Source organism: Rhinopithecus roxellana, chromosome 21, assembly GCF_007565055.1.
Source record: "Rhinopithecus roxellana isolate Shanxi Qingling chromosome 21, ASM756505v1, whole genome shotgun sequence".
NCBI lineage: Eukaryota > Metazoa > Chordata > Mammalia > Primates > Cercopithecidae > Rhinopithecus > Rhinopithecus roxellana.
The window spans coordinates 25,778,201-25,800,894 of record NC_044569.1 but is presented as its reverse complement, the minus strand read 5'-3'; positions in this window follow the sequence as shown (position 1 = coordinate 25,800,894).

Below are 22,694 nucleotides of genomic sequence, written 5' to 3'. Positions count from 1 at the left end.
TTTTAATATTTGAAAATGTAAATACTTATATTTATATATCTGGTATCTAAAATAAAATCTGGTATCTAAAAAGCATATATGTAATTATAAATTATAAATATAAATATATGAAAGCATATACCTAATTATAAATATAAATATCTTGGCAGATTTAAACATATATGTTCCATTTATAACATAAAAACTGCATAGTAGATACAATAAGAAACATAGAAGAATAAATCATTTGGAAGATTATTCACTATTGTTACATATGATGGCTATCAAGGCCAAAAAATGTCATATATGTTAAATAAATATTGTAATACTAACTTTGAAAAGAAACAGAATATGAACCTTCAGTAACTGGACAATTAAAATTAATTTAAAACTGTTGAAAACACCATTTCAAAAGGGTATAAAGAAATACTTTAAAATTATTAAAATAGTTCAAAATAGTGTGTTATAAATTTGTATAATTTTATTCTTCCTGTAATTATGTTTAGAATATATGTATTTTTTAACATAGAAATGAATAAGCATATTATGCTTGAATTTATTTTAATCAATCTGTAATATTTTTCAAAAATTAAAAATTATTTTACAATATCTAACTAATTTGTTGTTTTGTACATGAAGTGCACTGCAAACACACTGGGCCAATTATTACTCCTTAATTTGACTCACTATTTTCCACATGTGGAAGAAATAAAAATAAGCCTTCTGTTTAAAACAAAAGCAGTCTCATGAGAAAATTCAATTCCTTTTTGGTGTATTTTGTCTGTTCTACTCAGTTTTCTTGATTTTTGATTAATAACTACGACTTCCATTTTCTTGATTTTTTTCTTTAACTACTTTGCACCTGATTTAGTCTCATTTTCTATTGTGATAGTTAAATTTGCATACTTCCTGACCGCTGACTGCTGCTTTGTTTTAGGCTGGCTGCTGCATTTAAATTCTTGAGGTTCTTTTATAAGGATACTGCAATTATGAATGTAGAATACCTTTATTATAGAAAAATATTATTTTTGACTGTAAAGAAATTTAAATCCTGACTAAACATGTGTATACTTTTATAATTTTTTCCAGTTTATTTTTCTACACACACACGTACACTTTTTTTTTCTTTTTTCTTGAGACAGAGTTTTGCTCTTGTCACCCAGGCTGGAGTGCAATGGTGGGATCTTGGCTCACTGCAAACTCTGCCTCCTGGGTTCAAGTGATTCTCCTGCCTCAGCCCCCCAAGTAGCTGGAATTACAGTGGTCCACCACCACATCCAGCTAATTTTTGTATTTTTAGTAGAGATGGGGTTTCACCATGTTGGCTAGGCTGGTCTTGAACTCCTGACCTCAGGTGATCCACCAGCCTTGGCCTCCCAAAGTGCTAGGATTACAGGCATGAGCCACCACGCCCAGCCCACACACACTTTTTGTATACTTAATACCTTAATATTATTTTTTATTCAGTATGTTCTACTTATCATGGAAATAAAATGGCTTTCTAATGATATTACAATATATTGTATGAAAAAGTTAATGAATACTGTAATCTAAATATTGAGCTGCTCTTCTTTTATTTATATTATTTGATTCATCAAATTTTATGCAATACATTGTAATTTATGAACATCATGGCACAGGAAGTTTTAAAATAATCTATAACTATGTTAGTATAGGGTAATTTGAGGGGATTTCTTGATGAACTTCTTGTCTAAAGTACTTGATAGATATGACCAAATTGAGATTTTTTTTCCAGAAAACTTACATCTATATATTATCTTCCTCAAAACATTTCCCAAAACAGAATATTGTTTATAGTGTATTTTTAATTTAATCTTAATTTCTTAGTTTACTAGTGAGGTTATAAATACATTATGAGTCACTTGCTTTTTGAAGTTAATTACCCACAAACATAACTCATTTTTAAGTGAAACTTTTGTAACACTTATTTTGGTTTGTAAAAAATAATTTTATGTTTAGAATGTCAAGGCCAGGTGTGGTGGCTCATGCCTGTAATCCCTGCACTTTGGGAGGCTGAAGCGGGAGGATTGCTGGAGGCCAGGAGTTTGAGACAAGCCTGAACAACATTGTGAGAACCTGTCTCTTCAAAATATATATATTTTTAAAAAATCTGAGTATGGTGGCACATGCCTGTATTCCCAGCTACTCAGGAGGCTGAGGTGAGAGGATTACTTGAGAACAGAAGGCCAAAGCTGCAGTAAGCCATGGTCATGCCACTACACTCAGTCTCAGTGACTGAACAAGACCCTGTCTCAAAAAAAAAAAAAAAAAAAAAAAAGTTAGAAAAAGAACATAAGCAAAATAAAGAAAATAGAATGTCAAATTTTCAAATCTCAAATTTTAGTGAAGTTTATCTAACTCATGTGTTACATTTTATACTATGCTTTTTTAATTTGACATAAAGATGTTTCTATTGAGCCAATTATAAAGTTAATCTTAGTGATCTTATTGCAGTTGCACATAAAAAATCTTCTCTATCCAAGAAATAACTATTTATCAATATGTTATCTACAAAATTATGATTGCATTTTATATAAGTCTGTTTTCACACTGCTATAAAGAACCATCTGAGACTTGGTAATCTCTAAAGACAAGAGGTTTAATTAAATCATAGTTCCACATGGCTGAGGAGACCTCAGAACACTTACAAGGAGAAGGAAGCACCTTTTTCACAAGGTGGCAGAAGAGAGAGAGAGAGAGCAAAACCAAAGGAAGAAGTTCCACTTTTAAACCATCAGATCTCATGAGAACTCACTCAGTATCATGAGAACAGCATGGGGGAACCATCCTAATGATCCAATCACATCTCACCAGGTCCTTCCCTTGACACATGGGGATGACGATTAGAGATGAGATTTGGATGAGGACACAGAGCCAAACCATATCAAAGACCTATTAAGGGACTTAGATAACCAAACAATGATAGTAGTAATCTCAGCTACTGAAGGCTGAAGCAGTGTTAGATAATTGAAGCAGATAACTAACAAAGACATTTGAGACTTAAACTCACCACTTGATCAAATAGACTGAACAGATATCTACAGAACACCCCACCTAAAACAGAATATACATTATTCTGCACGTGGCACATATGATAAAATGAACCACACACTTCGCCATAAAGCAATTCTTAACAAGTTCAAAAACACTGAAATCACACTAACCACACTCTCAGAAAACAGCACATACAATTACATGAAAATTAAACAATCTGCTCCTGAATGACTTTTGGGTGAAAAATGAAGTTCAGGCAGAAATCAAGAAACCTTTTGAAACTACTAAAAACAAAGATACAATATTCCAGAGTATCTGGGACAAAGCTAAAGCAGTGATAAGAGGAAGGTTTTTAATGCTAAGCATCCACAGCAGAAAGTTAGAAAGGCCTCAAATTAACAACCTAACATCACACCTAGAGGAACTAGACAATCAATAACCCACCAACCCCAAAGCCAGCAGAAGAAAAGAAATAACCAATATCAGAGCTGAACTGACTGAAACACAGACATGATAAACTACACAAAAGATCAATGAAACCAAAAGTTAGTTATTTGAAATAATAAATAAGATTGAACATACATGCAAAAATCCTCAACAAAATACTAGTAAACTAAATCTAGCAGCACATTAAAAAGCTATTCCAGCACAATCAAGTAGGCTTTATTCCTAGGATGCAAGGTTGTTTCAATATACACAAATCAATAAATACAATTCAACACATAACAGAACTAAAAGCAAAAACCACATCATAATCTCAATAAATACAGAAAAGGCTTTCAATAAATCCCAATACCTTTTCATGTTATATTCCATCAACAAACAAGGATCAAAGGAATATAGCTTAAAATAATAAACACCATTTGTGACAAAATCACAGCTAACCTCATATTTAATGGATAAAACCTGGAAGCATTCTTCCTGAGAATCAAAACGAGACAAGGATGTCCACTCTCATCACTCATATTCAACATAGTTCTGGAAGTTCCAGCCAGAGTAATCAGACAAGAGAAAAAAAAAAAAAAGATACCCAGTTAGGAAGATAAGAAGTCAAACTGACTCTCTTCACAGATGATATGATTCTAAACCTAGAAAACCTCACAGTCTGTGCCCAAGTCTCCGAGATATTATAAACAACTTCAGCCGAGTTTCAAGATACAAAAACAATGTACAAACATTAGTACCATTTCTTTAAACCGATCACATCCAATCTGAGAGCCAAATCAAATACACAATTCTATTCACAATGGCCACAAAAACAAACAAACAAACAAATAAATAAATAAAATACCAAAGAATACAGCTAACCAGAGAGGTGAAAGATTTTTACAATGAGAATTACAAAACACTGATGTAAGAAATCAGACAACACAGATGGGAAAACCTTCCATGCTCATGGATAGGAATAATCAATATTGTTAAAACGGCCATACTGCCCAAAACAATTTACAGATTCAATACTATTGCTATTACACTATCAATGACATTCTTCACAGAATTAGAAAAAACTAATCTAAAATTCATAAGGAATCAGAAAAGAGTGTGACTAACCAAAGTTATGCTATGCAAAAACAACGAAGTCAAAGGAATTACACTGCCAGACTTCAAATTATACTACAAGGTTACCATAACCAAAACAGCATACTACTGGCATAAAATCAGACATCTAGACCAATGGAATAGAATAGAGAACCTAGAAATAAAGTCACACCTACAACCATCGGCTCTTCTGTACACCAACAATATCAATTTGACAACGTCAAGCAATGGGGAAGGGACCCTCTTTTTAATAAATGGTACTACGACAAGTTGCTAGCCACATGCAAAAGACTGAAAATATACCTCTTTCTTTCACCATATACAAAAATCACCTCAGATGGTCTAAGGACTTAAATGTAAAAGCTAAAACTATAAAAACCCTAGAAGAAAACGCAGGAAATAGCATTCTGGGCTTAGGCTCTGACAAAAATTTTATCATGAAGACTCCCAAGCAATTACAACAAAGACAAAAATTGACAAGTGGAACCCAATTAAACTAAAGAGCTTCTAAACTGCAAAAGAAATTATCAACAGGGAAAACAGACAACCCACAGAATGGGAAAAAATATTTACAAACTATGCATCTGATGAATGTCTAATATCCACATTCTATAAGGAACTTAGACATATCAACAAGAAAAAATAAACAACTCCATTAAAAAATGGGCAAGGGACATGAACAGACACTGGTCAAAAGAAGATATACGTGTGCAAACAAATATGAAAAATTCTCAACGTCACTAATCATTAGAGAAATGCAAATAAATACCACAGTGAGATACCATCTCATACCAGCCAGAATGTCTATTATTATAAAGTCAAAGGATGCTGGTAAGGTTGCCGATAAAAGGGAACATTTATACACTGCTGGTGGAAATATAAATTAGTTCAGCCACTATGTAAAGCAGTTTGGAGATTTCTCCAAGAACTTCAAACAGAGTACCCCTTGACCCAACAATCCCATTACTGAGTGCATAACTAAAACGATATAAATTTTTCTACCATAAAGACACATGCATGCACATGTTAACTGCAGCACTATTCACAATTGCAAAGACATGGAATCAATCTAGATGCTCATCAGTGGTAGAATGGATAATGAGAATATGGTATACATACACCATGAAATCTTATGAAACAAAATGAATGAAACATGATGTTTGCATCAACATGAATAGAGCTGGAGGCCATTAGCCTATGCAAAATAATGCAGGAACAGAAAACCAATTGCTGCATGTTCTCACTAAACACTGAGTATACATGGATACAAAGAAGAAAACAATACACAGTAGGGCCTACTTGAGGTTGGGGGATGGGAAGAGGGTGAGGATCAAAAAACTACCTATCAGATGCTATGCTGTCCACTTGGGAGATAAAATAATCTGTACACCAAACCCCAGTGACACAGTTTACCCATGTGATAAATCCACACATGTATCCCCTGAAATTGAAAGAAAAGTTGGAACAAACTAAAATAAAGTAAAATAAAATAAAGTAAAATAAAATAAAATAAAATATGATTTTCTTCTTAAATTAATAAAGTGTTTCTCAAATTACCAGAACTACAAATTATTTGAAAAAGCATGTTGGAAAAAAGATATTTTAATGTATTTTAAGACAATATTAAGTGTTTAGTAAAGTGCAAGAGAAGACAGACTAATAAACATTAGACACTACAGAAATAAGAATTGCTATATCGGTGTTTTAGTTATTGTAATGTATGTGATAAAATGGCCAGTACCCAGAAGATACCTTTTTACAACTAGTGATTCGGTAACACAACCTGAAGTAGATTGGTCTGCTATTTGTTTATTTATGAGTAAAAAATCGTCTTGTAATTCGTTACTGTGAATGTAATCAAACTCTTTTTTCCTGAAAAGGCTTGAGGGAAATTAAGATTGCAAAAGACTTAAAGTGTCTAGAATATATTACATCTTAAAGTACCTATCATTTTCATTGAAATCCTTAGTGAGGTCTATTAATGTCTTATAATTATTTAGATAATCCAATATTAAATTTAAGATGCCAATTTTGATCACCACAGTAAGTAAAGCTGAAAGTGAAGAAAAGAAAGGATTTAAAATAAAATATTTAACCACATTTACATTTTTTTCTTTGTTTTATATGTGCTTAATTAGGCTGGCACCTAATTAAGCAAATTCATAAAAATCATTAGTGCCTTAGAAAATTAAAGAAGTATGTCAAACAACTGAGAAACTTATCATAAAAATAGTACTCCTGGATAAACATACCACACAAAAGTTGAGTAAGAAAACAAATAAAGAGGACACAGGCACCTGTGAATCAAGAAACTCTTAACAGTAATTCTGGGAATATGTGCTTTTGGTCTTTCTGAGACTTTCAACATGCCTAAGTGCCACCAGCATAAGGTAGTCATATGGGGAGCAGATGTTGAGAGACCATGGTAATTTCTTCTTGGCCCTCTGGCTCATTAGTGAGACTGAAGAATCCTAGATAAGGAAATAACAATCCAAGTCACACAAAGACAAATACTTGCATGACTCTACTTAAATGTGTCATCTAAAATAGTCAAACACAGCAACAAAAAGGAGAGTGGTCGTGGTCAGAGGCTGGCAAAAGTGGGAAATGGGTAGTTACTGTTCAGTGGGTACCAAGATTTGGTCATGCAGGATAAAAAAGTTCTAGATCTGATGTCCAACATTATGCTTATAGTTAAAAATTTTGTACTGGATACTTACAATTTTAAGACAGTAGATCTACCATTTTTTTTTTTTTGGTCACAGTTTAAAAAATTCAAAAATTGCATAAATGATTGTTCTTTTTAAAATCAGAATGCAAGGATGTATCCTAAATTACTTCGCTGTTTATAAAAGAATAAAACTATGAAGTTTAATACATCAGCAATTAAAAGTAAAATGAAATCTATATTGTCATATTTTTTAAATGAGAAAACTAAGATCCAAGGTCAGGATTTTGTTCAAAGTCATAAAGATGGTGTCTAAAATAATCATGCAATTATACATTTCTTGATCCTAGGAGTCTTCTGGGACTTGTGAATGTGATCAGGCAAATAAGAATGAATTCTTAATTAAGAGGACATCATAAAAGTAACTATATATGACATATTTACATTCAATTTGAAAAATAGGAATTGTATAACTCTATATTTATTTTTTTAAAAAAGTGAGGCTAGAGATAGTTTCACAATCAATCCCAACTTTGTCATAAATCAAATTTAGTATCTAACTGTGAAATCAGGTGCCAAATTTTACCCATCTTATACTGCTTCTCCTTTTCACCCCTTTACAAAGCAGAGGACAAATCTCTATATACTCACAGTTCTGAATTTCTTCATCCAGAATTACAATTTTGTTAAGAGTAAATGATAGATTTCCTCTTTTAAAATAATTGGAATATACTTCAAGTATCTATATTGGTTTAAAAACAATATGATGAGAATTCATATATCCAGCAACCATCTAAACAAGTAAATACTTAAAACATAGTTGAAGGTGTGATATAATTCTCCATAATCCTGACCCCTCCCTCTTACTCAGAGGTAAATACTTGTCTTTTGTCTTGTCTTTTGTGTCTATTGTTCCTATACATTATTTACTTCTTACTAAATGCATCCCTAAGCAACATAAAATGTGGTTCCTCTGTGTTCCCAATTCATTTAGCTAGTATTATGTTGTGTGTATCTTCTTCACTTTTCTCTTTTAAATTTAATTTTGTATTCCTAAATGCTTTCCATGTTAGTACTTGGAGCAATAAACATTAAATTATATGAACATACGCTAAATTACTTATTCATTTTTATTTTGATGGAATGTAGGGTACTTAGAATTTTCCACTGTTAAAAGTAATGCTACCATGAGTAATTTTATTGGTGTATTTTTATTTGGTCATATATGCAATAATTGTTTCAACATTAGACCTAGAAATGAAATTGCTAGATGAATGAATGTGCACATTCTCAAGTTTAGTAGTGATTATTAAGTAGCTATTAATGGCTTTACCAATTTACACAATACTCACACATGGTTGACCACAGAGGAATTAACATAAATATTACTGTTAGCTGATCTGATATGTGTGACCGGATCTGGTATGCCTTTTTCTGGTTTAATTTGTATTACTCTGATCATTAATGTGGGTTGTAATCTTTTAATGTCTTTTTATCTACCTTGTGAATTGCTTTTTCTTGTATATTTCACTCATTATTCTTTGGAGTTGTCTTCTACTTACTTTTTAAAGTGTTCCATCTATCTATCTAGCTATCTAGCTAGCTAGATAGCTACCTATATCATCTTTTAAACATGATTTTAAATATTATAGTTATTATAAATTTACTTCAGTTTATTGTGATATTTTCCATATTAGTAAACCATTGTTTTGACTTTCATTTGGAGCATTCACCAGTCTTATTATAGAACATAATCTTTGGGAGTAGACCTTATAAAATGACTTCGGTTCAAGTAATTAACTTGATAGAGATCTAAGGAAATAATAGTAAAAAAATGAAAATGTAAGAGAAGGGAAGAAAACCAATAAAAATACTTTTGCTGGCACGTGATTTCTGGGGATAACTTGAGCTCAGCTCTCTCAGGCGACTAGGGAAAGAGTACAGAACATGCAAGAGAGTTATTTGATACAAGACTGAAGAATATTCATTTTATTTACCGGTTCCATGGATGAGGGTTGATTCTTGGGGTAATAACTTTTCAGCACATTTAGTTATCTTTGCACACTGGTTAGGCATATACTTTTAGTCAGAATTAAAGCCTCATACAAAGAGGTGTAAATAGTTGCTGTAGACAGCCTTTGGCACATACTGGATAGTATTTTAACACTGAGAAAATATGGACAGCATAAACAACATCTACTTAAGTCTTCATTAATACCCTTCACAATGCTGAGAAAATTGAAACCTTGGTTAAATCTTGGTATTTTCTTTCTCGAACTTTTCACGGTAATGACCAGTAGCAATTACAGTAGGATAAGCTGTAATTGGTTCCCAAACCATAATTTATTTATCTCATCTCACTCTTTTACTACCCTTTCTAGATCCTCTCATGCTCGGCCAATCATTACTATTAGTTTACGTTGCTTTCCTCGTAGAGTCACTCGGACACTCACTCCACGAGACGTCTGATTCTCCACTCATCAGGCATTGCTCAGACAGTGGTTGCCTGATTGACTAATTGTATTGCGCCTCAGTGAATTCCTTGAATTTGAGACACACTTGTAGTGAACTCCAACCTGTAGCAGTAACTTTATGTTCTCATTAGAAATATAGTCAATTACCCTTGAGAAAAGAGTAATTCCTTTTTTTTTTTTTTTTTTTTTGCCTTATGTTCTACACGCAGGAGGAACAAAACATGACCCAGTGGCAACTATACTTTGGATTTAATTAAACGTATACTTTGCTAAATTTTGATAAATTGCCCACCACCACCACCACCACCACCTTCACCACCCTAGGAACCAGAACTTCTTAATCTACCAGGCCATTAGAAAGTGCACAAGAAGCAAAAATTTCCAAAATGAGAAAATATATGTGATGTTAAGATGATTGTCTCCTAATTTTATCCCTTGGATTTTAAACCATCTATCCTAGCTATTAAGGTTGCATCCCTATGTAATATCAAATTTTCCAAAATATATAGCACATTCTGAAGGACAATGTTTTAGTATCAGCTAAAAGATGTTTAATATAACATGTTTTGATGACATCTTGGATAAGTTCCCAAGAGATGGTACAGAATTCCATTTTCTGTGTAGGAGACAGTAAACTGAGTAAGTTTCATGTTCTCTGGTGGCAATTACAAAAGATAAATGAATTACAAAAACACATTTCAAAAATGTAAAATTGGATGAAAATAATTAGTTTTTTAAAATAGAAATGAGCTCTTCTGCTATTCTCACATGTGAGAAGAATTAGATCCTTCTGACTTTTAGTCAAGAGCAGAATGCAGTTCCACCCAAGGAAAACAGACAACCTAGAGGCAGAATAAGTCATACTAAAACTGCAGCCATGCTCCAAATCAAACCAATCTCTGCCTGCATGGAGACATTAAGCCTCTCCTCCTAAATAAAAGAGTAAAAATGATTAATCATTGCTGATAGCATATGAATTTTCTATGGTGTTTTTACAGATGAATCCTGACAGAAATATTATATATATATGTCATACATAAACATGTATATTTATATATCATATGTATGTCATGTATATATATCATACCTCAATATATATTTATATGTCATACATTAATTTACATTTATATGTTATACATCTCTATTTCTATTTCATACATCAATATGTATATATTTATATGTCATACATCTATATATACATTTGTCAGAATTCATGTTTGTTCATATTTGTTCTTTTTGTATATCATATGTATATTTCTGTCTGGATCCATATTCATTCATATTTGTTCTTTTTATATGTCATAAAAATATGCATATAAATATTTATATATAACAAATATATCTAACATATAAGAAGAAGAAATATGAACAAAAATGAATCCTGACATATATATACTTACATATGTATTTTATACATACACATTTTGCACATCATATATTTCTGTATGTCTTTTATTTATGGGCATATTTACATATGACATATACAAAGAACTAATATGATAGATAAAAATAAACAGTAGATGTAGTTAAACAGTCGAGATTTTAAGTCTTAATATACTTAATATATTGAAGAAAATAGAAAAAAGGTAGAGAACGCATAAAACATGGAGAGTTTTAACAAACAACAAAATCTAAATGTAAACATGAAATTGATAATGTAGAACTGAAAAATAAAGTACCTGAAACTGAGAATTTATTAGGCATGTCTAACAGTGTAATGGACAAATCAAAAGTCCTTCTTTTTCCAGCCTCCTCTATTAGTTTCCTCACCTTCTGAAACCCTGTCCCAAAGTAAATATCTCATTTTTCAGTTTTCTTATTATTGTTTTTTGTTTTTAGCACATATGCCTCTTGGTAGCAAATTCTGTATTATTTAGCTTTCTTCAACAATCCTGCATAAAAAGTAGCAATACCTCACCCCAACACTCAGTGGTCTCCAACAACAATCATATTAAATTCTAATTTGTGCATGTGTACATTGGTAGGTTGAGCTGACCTCCATCCTGGTAGGTTGCCTGGATCTGTTACCCACTGTCAGTTCATGGGTAATCTAGATGGCTCTGCTTCAGAAGCCAGAAGCTGGAGTGTCTCTGGACCATGTGCTTTAATCCTTCTTGTGGAACAGGTGGAGATGTGTAGCATGTTTCTGTTATGGTTATGACAGAGACAAAAATAGTAAACATGCACATGGCTTCTTATAGGCTAATATTTGGTATTGTCATACTGTTGTAATTTCTGTGCATGTGATGTTGGCCAAAAGAAATTACATGGCAGGGCCTAAAGTCAAGCAAAGGGAAGTATATTCAGCCTGTGATGAAACTATAAATGGAGGAAGGAGTGAAACACTGTGAATCCTAATGAACAATTCTACTCCCCAGAGTGGGAGTAGGGCTGTGCGAATGAAAAGATAAGGAACTTAGGTATGTGACAAATAAAACTTTACAAATGTGTGTGTGTGTGTGCATGCGTGTGAAGAGGGAGTGGTAATTAAATAATTGGATACATTAGGCTTAGAAAATTGACTATGGCGGGGCACCGGTGGCTCACCATCCTGTAATCCCAGTGCTTTGGGAGGCTGAGGTGGGCAGATTACGAAGTCAAGAGATCGAGACCATCCTGGCCAACATTGTGAAATCCCGTCTGTACTAAAAATACAAAAATTAGCTGGTCATGATGGCAGATGCCTGTAGTCCCAGCTACTCAGGAGGCTGAGGCAGGAGAATCTCTTGAACCCGAGAGGCAGAGGTTGCAGTGAGTCTGTCTCCAAAAGAAAAAAAAAAAAAAAAAAAAGAAAATTGACTATTTATGGAAAAAGACAGATTATACCTTAAGTGAATTAAAAAAATAAACTTCAACTTCATATGTTGTAAAGACTAAATATGTAAAAGAAAATTGGACATGAAAAGAAATGAATACTATTTCTATTATCTTAGAAGAGTGACATTTTCTTATAGAAACAAAAATCAATCAACCAGTAAATTTGAACACATTAAGATTTGCAAATATATATGATTGACAGCACCATATGTTATGTGAAATAAAAAGAGATATGGAAAACTGTGGGATGATTTTTACCACGACTATATCAGACATGACTTCCTTTCATCCTAAGACTTTCCTCTTCATTGTCTGCGCCTATGGCCACAATCTCAGGAGAGGCTTTTGTTTGAACACAATCCTTTTTCATCTGCTTTATCAGTATTTCATTTCAGCCAAATATGTGTCTTAACATTAAGTAGTGTATCAATTCATCTCTTGTCTCTATCAGTTGTTTCCTTTCAGGTTGCATCTTTGAGTCCAGTATTTTAAGGATCCTTGGCCAATATCTTTAAACCTCTTAACATTGTTTTTCTTTTTCTTTGCACTAGTAATAACAATTGTATCTTTATATCAATATGAATATCCACCTTAAAATCACTTATTTTGGCTTCTTGCTATAAACTCAGAAAACAGTGCCTCATGTTTAACAGAAAATGCACAAACTAACAATGAGAGACACACACAAAAGTGAGAGTGAGAGGACTACAGAGATTTCCATTCATTCAATTTCTTGCCAATATTTAGTATGTATTTGTATTATTCTCTTCTATTCTTCATCTCATTATATTCATCACAGTTACCATCTAGCATACAAGCAAAAGGCAGAAGTTTTGAACCAATCTGTCTACATGTAAAATGTGACTCCACCTCACACCTGCTGTATTACCATTACTGTTTTTCCACACTGTGATGGTTAATACTGAGTGTCAACTTGATTGGATTGAAGGATGCAAAGTATTAATCCTGGGTGTGTCTGAATATATATATACAGAATATATATATATATTCTGTCCCTTAGAGAACCCTAATACATACACCTTAGTTTCCTCATTTGTAAAATAAAATAGGATATTGTTAATATGAGCAGCAAATTAATACATCTAAGCTGGAGTTGAAACACTTTCTATAAACAGTAAGAGCTGTATCAATATTTTCTTTTTCTTACCATGATTGAGTCCTGTACTATTAATTTGTATGAGAGCATCCATTATGCTCTAATCTGGGTCTCAATCTATAGTTTCATTCCTAGAAATCTGTATAAATTATACTTTCTCCCTTTTATCTTTCCTTTCTCTCTTTATATTTTCTCAGCAGGGTTGAAATTTCTCCGTTGTAGAGGTCCTTTCATTACTTAAAAAAAAAAAAAAAATCTCAGTCACACATCACTTTCCAGTTTCCCACTTGTTATTCTTTCCTTCACCAACAGTTTACATGTACACTTTTTTCATCCTAACTTTCCAAAACTCACTTCAATTTTCCTTTTTATCCAACTACTTTATTAAAATTACTCTCATACTGTCATCAAGAAACTGTTGATAGGTAAAGTTGCCATAATATTCAACATAACCATCCAATAATTATGGCCCACTTTGTCATTGGTATAATGCAGTAAACGTGGAATTAGTCAAACTGAGAAACACTTAGAGGGATATCACACATATCTTCCATGTGTGGCTCAGAGAAAACAGCTTTACCAAATGTGAAGTGGTCCAGTATCACTCCCCTCAATTACTATAACAACATCTGTCTTTTTATTATCTCTGACATAAGGATTTACCTCTTAATTCTGGCTATACCTTTGGGATCATGGTTTGGAAAGATATGAGGAAATCTGGCACAGTCTCTGGCAGTAATAAACTTCAGTCACGTCTGGTCATTGTACTCCTTCCAGCGTGTTCTGGTGTGCTATGATAGGAGTCAACAGTATTAACATTTAATAATACAATGCATATTTTATTGTGTGTACTCAAATTATAAGTCATACAAAATAATATTTTCACATTACCAGCAAAAAATAGAAATAAAAATTCTCCATTCTCAGCAATAGATCCAAAGAACAAAAACAAAGCAATAAATTTAGATAATAACAGCAAATACATAACATCTATTATTGACTAGGTATTGCTGTGAATATTGTTATTTATATAAACTATTAGTTCCTGACGGAAAAGAATCCATTCAGTAGGTGAACTATTTTTATGCTAATTTTACAAACGATTAATCTGAAACACAAATAATTTTCCCAGATCTAAAAGAACTTGTTTGTGGAGAGCAAGATGTCCTACGTTCTCACTTGTCACCTTTAAAAGCAATCTTGGAAGATTCAATGCTCTTTCTTGATTGTGCTCTTGCTTCTGTTGACGCTGAGTTTTTTTTTTTTTTTTTTTTTTCACGGAAATATTTCTTTTGCTTTCCTGATAATTGCACTCCCCTAATCTTTCTCTGCCTCGATGACTGCTCTTTCTCAGTCCTTTTCGGGCTTCTAATTTTGTGAGCATATCTGAAATCCTGGTATTCCTTAGCATCTTTTCCTTGGCAGGCTTCTCACGATCCCCCAGAGGAATCTCATCATGCCAAAGACCTTTGTTACCATGATATAGGCTCCAACATATATTTCTGCTATCCAGATAGCTTTCCTGATCTTCGTACCTGCATATAAAACTGCCTAATGAACAGGAGACTCAGGTTGCATTGGCCCTAACTGAACTCATTGTCCTTCTTCTCCTGCCCTTGGTGCATTTCATCTATTAGCCATTCCACATGGCCGGTGCTAAAGGCTACAAAAGTGGGCACCATTCTAGACTTATCTCCCTCTATCTCTCTCACTGATCCCTGTATCCAGTCAATGATGATGTTAAATGAATTTTACATCTCCAAGTTTATCCACAACCCTCACAATTTGTGTTGTGTTTCAAACTTTCATCACTTCTGCTCAGATTACTCCAATTTTCCTCAGTGCAATCCCTCTTGCGTTTGGCTGCCTTAAATTTGTGTTTTAGTCAGCGACTCACAAAATATTTTCAAAATGTAAACATAACGTATTCAAACCCCATGCTTAAAATTCTTTAATGAATGCTTTCAGTATTTAGGTGAGAATTTAAGGTCTTTAGCGTACGTAACAGACACATCTCTTGCTGCTGTTCCTCTTGAACTTTATACTGCAGCAAAACAGCATTTTTCTGACCATTTTTGTTTTTGCTTTTTGCTTTTTTTTTCCCCCCCTTCACTTAAGTGGCTTGAAAATATTTGCTACTTATGTAAAAATATCTGTTGGAGACCTCCATTGCTGGTCAGGTTTTTGCCTTGAAGTTTATTTAGTTATTAATCTATCAGGAAAGATATTCCAGGTGCTCCTCATGCTATTTAGAAGACTACATGGTGTACTGCCCATATAAGGAAAGTTAGTGTATGTATATTTCACTTACTAAATATACTGTAATTGTCTGTTTACTGATCTGTTGTTACCAGTGCATTCTACAATATTAACAACTTTAGCAGGATATTAAAAAATATTATCCAAAATTCTTTATAAATTCTACTTCAAAATGAAGGTGAAATAAAGATGTTTTCAGATAACAAAACTTCAGAGAAGTTTACACAGCAGAGTACTACTAAAATAAATTTTAAAAGTTCTTCAGGCTGAAGGAAAATATGCCTTATAAGACCACTATCTAAATAATAGAATGCACGTCATTGGAAACAGTAATATTTGGCAAACAAAATAAACAATTTATCCTTCTTTAAATTTGTTGTATATAAATATCTAAAGTAGAAAATAAAATATAGTAACTTTTTTTCTCTAGGAGCTAAATTATTTATTTATTTATTTATTTATTTATTTATTTATTTATTTGAGACGGAGTCTCACTCTGTAACCCGGGCTGGAGTGCAGTGGCGCGATCTCGGCTCACTGCAAGCTCCGCCTCCTGGGTTCCCGCCATTCTCCTGCCTCAGCCCCGGAGTAGCTGGGACTACAGGCTCCCGCCACCACTCCCGGCTAATTTTTTTGTATTTTTAGTAGAGACGGGGTTTAACCGTGTTAGCCAGGATGGTCTCGATCTCTAGGAGCTAAATTTTAAAGTATTCTTCTTATGAATAAATTTGTACACTTTTTAATATATCCATCTCTTGTAAAAAGAATGAAATTTCTTAAAAATTTCAACAACCTCTACATATCATTTGTAATATTCATCTTTATGAATTTTATTCTAAATGTGTACATAATATGCTCTGGACTGATTTCTTATTAATTATATTACAGTAAATAATTAGCATTTCTCTTTGCCTCAGACCTTACCCCTGATGTGATGTGACGTGATGAGAGCCAATGGGATTTTCTTTTTTTTTTTTTCCCTACATGAGTGTCTTGGATGTCACATGTGAGAGAGACAAAACAAATGTATTTATTGTGTATACAAACACATTCTATTTCCTACAACCTAATCAACGAACAATGTAGAATAACAGAAAAATATAACTATAACCTTGACTATGAATAAATCTATTCCAAAAACAGTTGTATTTCTGGGGAACAAAATTCATTCAGGTAAAAGTTTGATTGTTTATTCATATGGAATACCAAGCATGAAATACAACACTAAGATATATATATGCACACAAGAATATTCTGGAGAATTTCTAAATCCTATAATAGTATCTTTTATAATTCATTTTCTATCTCCTTTTGTTTGCCTTTGCTTGATCATTAATGGTAAGTACCAATCAAAATACCTTTAGAACCAGAATGATGAACATTTAAAAGGGAGAATTGAGTTGTACCAAAATCTTGTGGTAAATCCAGTTTTGATAGTAAGTCAGACACACACAGAATGACGAAGGAAGTTCAAAGGAGTGAGATAATAATACTACTAGGTATATTTATTATAAATCATATTAAAAAATATTTCATAGCTTTAGAAATATAACAAATTATTTGAATATCTCAACATGTAGATTGGTCAAGGACATAACCTATACAATGTCTCTAACATTTCTTTAAACATTAAATATCTTTAATAAAATATGTTTTGTGCTACTGAACAAGTAAAAAAAAAACAGAAAATTTTAGTGTTAGAAATAATCGCACATTTCTAGATTATTTCTACTTGTATTTTCTGCGATATAGAGGATTCACTTATCACCCTATTACTAAGTAACCATATTCTCTGTGCTAGAAAAATTTCAACAAAAGCATGAGTATATATGTTGGGAGATGAAAAAATGTTTCAAATATATATAAAAAGAAAATGTAAAAATGCTGAGCTCAAATCAGGGTCAATAAACATTTTTTCTAAAAAGGGCAAGTGAAAAAATATTTTAGTCTTTGTAGGTCACTTGAGCTCTGTTGCAACTACTCAGCTATGCCATAATAGCAGAAAGGGAGCCATATAAAATATACATGTATAGGTGTGGCTGTGCTCTACAAAAATGCATTTACAAAACCGAGGTAGATCAAATTTGACCCAAGAGTCTTAGTCGGCTAACTTCTCGTTTAAATAGTTAAATTGGCTTTTATGTATCTTAATTTGTTATTTGTTTTTATAAAAGTTGCCGTAGCATTTTTTTCTCTAATAAAAATGGATTTATCAATAGATTTCTAAATCTAAATTCTAAATTAAAATTTAATTTGGTAAACTCTAGCCAGAGAAATTGGAAAATTGACAATATTATTTATAAATTATAAAATAAAGGTGGTAATATTGCATGGCACTTGAAATCATTCAATACTTGTATGCTTCAAAAATTTGAATCATTTCTAATAATAATATATTCAAAACCAATATGTTAAATCATTTTATTACATTTTAAATAGAATTATTGCTTTTTCATAAATTAATAGCAAAGCACATTTGAGTAGTCCTTTAATGTATTATTAAATTCATTCATATTTATGTATTAATCACCAGTAAAACTTAAATGTCAATGTTAATTTATACACATATGTGGATTATAATATTTTAAATATAACAATTTTAGCCATTAATTAGAGGCAAATCTTTAAACAGAAAAAAAGTCTACAATTTAACATATCTGAATAAAACTAAAAAAGTAGTCAAGATATTTATCTCAAATTCTGTTTTACTCATTTTGTATGGGCAGATGTTTACTTAATTAAATTCTCTTATCTGAAATAATTCACATTTTTAAAAAAATATATAGTTGCAATATCTAAAGTATTAATAAAAGTACAATTTCCACAATATTTAAAAGGGTTGAATTTAATTTAAGATATTTTATAATGTTCCAAAATAAGTTAATTGGCATCCCACTGCTTAATTGGATGTAGACTTTTTTAAATGTATAATTTTACCATAAAAAAAAGAAAATTAAGAAAGCAGATTTCCAAGAAAAATATACATCTATCGAAACAAGGAAGTTAACATGAATTCAATTTCACTAAAGGGCCAGCCTTTCTTAGCTTGTCAGATGCTACTACCTACCTTTATCGCTGAAGGATAGAGAGTTGCCTCAGAGGGGTTGACAGAGCAACAGATTTGTCATAGAGGCAGGAACTTTGCTGAGATGACAAGAAATTCTAGTGACATTTTTCTTGGCATGGCAAATTCGAATCTGAAAGGAAACAAAACAGAACTAGTCTAGTTTTTCCCCATAAGACTTTTTGCTCATCAATTATTCCCCACAGGATTTGGTGAACAAGTGGGACTAGATACATCTGGGAACTGGGCCGAGGAGCAGACGTAAATCACTTGGATGTTTCATGATAAGATTCACAACATCCTGATCAAATCAAGAGACAGATTTGCCCTCAATACATTTGAAATGAAATGTAACTGCTGTAGATTAAATTAGTAATCAAAAATCCTGACTCACCTCTCAAGTTAAAAACATCAAACTCTCATTTCAACTTCAGGACAGAAAACAGCAAGTTATTTGTGAGAAAACATTGTCTAATTCAGTACTCACTGTGCTATTATACTCAACAGCTAATAAAATATTTTTCAAAAAGTTTAAAATGTAAGAAGGAAAATGTCACCCATAATGAAAAGATAAAATCATATATAGAAGCACATGCAATCATTAGATACTGGAAATACTAAGAAAGGGCTTTGTAATATATTAGAATATGTTAATATATATACATATATATATACACACACACATATATATAAAATCATATGCATGTAATGGCTAAAAAGATAACATATCTCAAGAAGGGTTACTGCAAGAAAAAAATAGATTTTATAAAAAAAGAATTGACTGCAAATTCTAGAACTGAAAAATATAATATCTGGAATAAAGAATACCTTGGAATAAGTTTAGACATGATACACAAGCAAAGTACTCAAAAATATTGAGTCTAATTTAAGATAGAAAAATAGAAAAAATACAGAAAACATGTAAAATAAATAGGAAAGCAAAAATGAGAGGATGGGCTTCAACTCAATCATATTGATAATTAAATTGAATGTAAATAGCCAAAATGATCCACTTAAAAGGCAGATATTGTTAGATTGGATGAAAGAGCAAGACGCAATAGTATGTTGTATACAAGAAACACGTTACATTTAAAATAAAAATATTAAAATTATGCATACAATGCCAAATAATACGAAAGCTCTAGTGGATATATAATTTCTGACAAGGTAGATTTGTAAATAAGCAATATTTTCAGCACTAAATGGGTTATGTATTATATTAAAATGTCAATAAATCAAGAAGAGACAAAATATTTAAACAAAAATAAATGTAATAGCATAGCTTTAAAATGTATGAAATAGAAACTGAAAGAAAAAACTGAAAGCAGGAATATAATCCTTAATTTTAATTGTGCATTTAAATTTTTATCCTTTATTATTTGTAGAGAAATTAAATGAAAAAAACTGTGAACATATCAAAGCCTTTTATAATATTATTAACCAAACTATTAATTTAATTGACTTTTGCTCTCCATAGCAGGAGAAAATCACATTATTTTCAAGAGCATAGGAAGTTTTTATTAATAGGTACCATTTGGTGGAGAATTAAAGAATGTCAGTAAAGTTAAATTTCTCCCTTTAGAAGGTACTCTTGCCCTATTTTTTATACCATATCCCTCAATGGATGCTCCACCTCCTTAAGGCTGGAGTGTTTATGTAAATTATTTGGAATACTTTTGCATAAAATATTTGTTCTTTTTTTTTTTTTTCTTTTTCTGTTTTTTAGATGGAATCCTGCTCTGTCTCCCAAACTGGAGTGCAGTGGCACGATTTATACTCACTTAAGCCTCCACCTCCTGGGTTCAAGCGATTCTTCTGCCTCAGCTTCCTGAGTGGTTGGGATTACAGGCGCTTGCGACCATACCCGGCTACTTTTTGTATTTTATTTATTTATTTATTTTTTTCCCGTAGAGATAGGGTCTCACCATGTTGGCCAGGCTGGCCTGAAACTCCTGGCCTCAGGTGATCTGCTCTCCCTGGCCTCCCAAAGTACTGGATTACAGGCATGAGCCGCTGGGTCTGGTATTCCTCTCTTGTCATTCATTTGTTTAGTCTTTCTTTACTTCAGTGTAAACCTATGGATATTTATTTTATACTTTGTGTTATTATCCAATAATTATTTATTTTCTTTTTCAAATATTTCAGCTTTGGCCATTGGAAGCTCTTTCAGTTGGCTCTGGGGTTCATTCGGAATCTGCCACTCATTTCCTTAAGTATTCATTTCAGTAAACCTGTTCAGCAGCATCAGTATTGTTAGATAATATCCAGTGGGAACAACTTTAGCAAGTAGAGTATGTAGTGTCCCATTTGCTTTAGTCTTAGAGAGACTGCTAATTTTCAAAGTTACTTAGCTCATCGATATTTTAGCACTCTATTCAGTAAGGTTGTTCACACATTTTCTGTACAATTAACTTATTCTTTGTTTCAGTCAACACTCCATTCACGGATTTCCTTGACCTCTCTTTTATTTTTTATTGCAAACTATATAATTTACACTTTCTGCTATAAATGTTAATGAGTTTTGACATTTGCATAGTGTCATGTATCTACCACTACAATATCACATAAAATAGTTTTGTTATCCCAAAATATTCCGCGTTTCACCTATTCAACTCTCCTCTCCAATAAACCGTAGCAAACACTAATTTGTTTGCTGTCTCTATGGCTTTTACTTTTCTAAAATATCATATAAATGGAATTATACAGTGTACAACCTTTTCAGGCTGGTTTCTTTCCCTTAGTAATATGCGTTAACATTCAACCATAATTTTCATTGTTTGATAGATAGTCCTTCTTTATCTCTGAATAACATTCCATTGCATGATATACGACACTTAAAAAAAATCAATTCACCTATTAAATGATATTTTGGCCAGGTGTGGTGAATAGCATCTGCAATCCCAGCACTTTGGGAGGCTGAGGCAGGTGTATCACTTGAGGTCCGAAGTTCGAGACCAGCCAGGCCATCATGGTGAAACCCTGTCTCTATTAAAAATACAAAAATTAACAGGGCATGGTGGTGTGTGCCCGTAATCCCAGCTACTCAGGAAGCTGAGGCAGGAGAATCACTTGAACTCGGGAGGTGGAGGGTGCAGTGAGCCAAGATCGCACCACTGCATTCCAGCCTGGGTGACAGAGCAAGACTCCATCTCCAAAAAACAAAAATGAAAATAAAAGATATCTTGATTGCTTCCAGTTTTTGGCTATTCTGAACACTACTTCAATAAACAGTCACATATAGGTTTTTGTGTGGACATAAGTTGTTCAAGTCAGTTGGACTGATACCTAAGTATATTACTAGTAGATGTTATGATGAAGCCATGTCTACTTTTGTAGGAAATTACCAACCATCTGCAGCGTGGCTGTACCAGTTTGCATTCCCACTAACAAAGAATGAGAATTCCTGTTGATCTGTATACTTACTAGCAATCAGTAGTATTGATGTTTTATTATTATGGCTTTTTGTGTTTGGTTTTTGAAATTTTAAATGTTAATTGAGAGATAATTCAGTATCATAATATTCAAGAGAAATGAAAATATATGTCCACACAAAATCTGATACGTAAATCCCCATTTTCTCTTCTCCTTTTATTATTCCTGTAACACAAATTTTTGGTATTTTGCCACGGTTCTTGTATACTTTTTAAAAAGCTCATTATTTATTCTCTTTGCATTTCAGTATGTAGTAGTCTTTGTAAATGTCTTCTGTAGTCATTTATGCCAGAGACTTGCAACTCTACCAGTGTTCTTACTTTGACTTTC